A 1,940-nucleotide genomic window follows, 5' to 3' on the forward strand; every position below is an offset into this window, starting at 1 on the left:
TGTGTGTGTGTGTGTGTGTGTGTGTGTGTGTGTGTGTGTGTGTGTGTGTGTGTGTGTGTGTGTTTGTGTGCATGTGTATGTGTATGTGCGACGTATAGTGAGTTTGTAATGTGTATGTATGTATGTGTTTTTGAATTCTGTGGACATATGTATGCGTACATTATGTGTATGTATATATATATTTGAATTTTGTATGTCTATGTATGTGTGTATTTAAATCATGTATGTATATAGGTGTATATATTTAGAACTATCAAATGACACTGTCTGCTTCAAAACAAAAACTGTTTATCATGAAAAATCTCAAATGTAGGTACCGGTGCCAATGACAGAATCGGTAGAATATTGGATAAGAATACTCTCTACTCTTCTGTGAGGAAGCCTGTGGTATATACGTGTGTGTTTGTCTCCCCCATCACTTGACGAACGGTGTTGGTTTACTTACATCCCCGTGACTTAGTGACTTGGTAAAAGACAAGGACAGAATAAGTACTGGGGTTGATTTGTTTGACTAAATGTTTCAAGGCAGTGCCCCAGCATGGCCGCAGACCACTGATTGAAACACGTGATGTGTGTGTATGGAAGATCTCGGTTTCGATTCTCGGACCGGGTGTTGCGTTTTGTTCGTTGGTCTGCGATCACTTCTACATGTGACATATGGCACATCGTCCACCTGCACAGGCAATGTCGATGATTGGATGAAGAAAGTGAACTCATTCATGCATGACACAAACATTTGATCGGGAGAAATAACTCAACCGTGCCGGTTTCAAGCACACGACAGAACGAGGCAAAAACAACAAAACCAGCAATTTTCATGATATAACCCTGAGCACGATATGTCCACGTATGTGCATCCGTAGATGTATCAAAAATCGAAAATATGTAACGTTTAGCAAATCATAAGCAAAAAAAAAACAACAACACACAGAAAGAATTTCTTCTCCAGTTGTTTTAAAATGCTACAATATTTCTGTGGTTTATTTTTACCCAATGATTGCATATTCAGCTTTCATATTTTAATGTGTTCCTGTCAAATTTCATTCATCTCTCTACTTCAGATGTATTTCCAAGCTTATGATCCATATATCATGCATAACCTATTTGTTTCAAACATATCATATATATATACGCGATAAATCTGACAATTTTCATAGAAACATTTTAGATAAATTCCAACCTTTATTCTTCGTACATACGTCCATATGAGGGATTTATATAGGGATTTATATAACATTTAAAAAGAAGAAACAGAAAACAATACAAGAGAAAATATTCAACAGATTCCTAAGAAAAAAATTTTTCAAATATTCAGTCAAATTTATAGAAATTTCAAGCATACATCATGTATATCGTTATATCATGGGAGATATTAATGGACATTCGTGCGTGAAATACTTATTTCCAGGTATGGTTATACCTGGAAACAGTGATCTGTCTATTTATCTTTCTATTTACCTACGCATCTATCTATCTATCTGTAAGCCTCTCTATCTATCTATTTACCTATCTGTCTATCCATCTTGCTACCAATCTATCTATCTATCTATCTATCTATTTATCTATTTCTCTCACTAAGGCGGCGAGCTAGCAGAAACGTTAGCACGCCGAGTGAAATGGATAGCGGTATTTCATTTGTTTTTACGTTCTGAGTTCAAATTCTGCCGAGGCCGACTTTGCCTTTCATCATTTCGTGGTCGATAAATTAAGTACCAGTTGCGTACTGGGGTCGATCTAATCGACTGGCCTCCTCCCCAAAAATTTCGGGCCTTGTTCCAAGAGTAGAAAAATATTTATTTCTCTCTCTCTTTCAGCATATACATACACACACACGCATATATATATTTGCACATATATATATACATATAAATATAAATATACATATATATGTGTGTGATAGAAAGATAGATAGATAGATATACATACATACATGCATATAT

General features: G+C 35.6%; 1 protein-coding gene across 1 annotated transcript in view; it reads right to left on the minus strand.

Annotated features, from left to right (window-relative positions):
- The window catches only part of LOC128250450 (uncharacterized), a 45,978-nt gene that overhangs the window by 43,130 nt on the left and 908 nt on the right, over positions 1–1,940 (minus strand). The window lies entirely within an intron of this gene.

Source organism: Octopus bimaculoides, chromosome 21 (genome assembly GCF_001194135.2).
Source record: "Octopus bimaculoides isolate UCB-OBI-ISO-001 chromosome 21, ASM119413v2, whole genome shotgun sequence".
Lineage (NCBI taxonomy): Eukaryota > Metazoa > Mollusca > Cephalopoda > Octopoda > Octopodidae > Octopus > Octopus bimaculoides.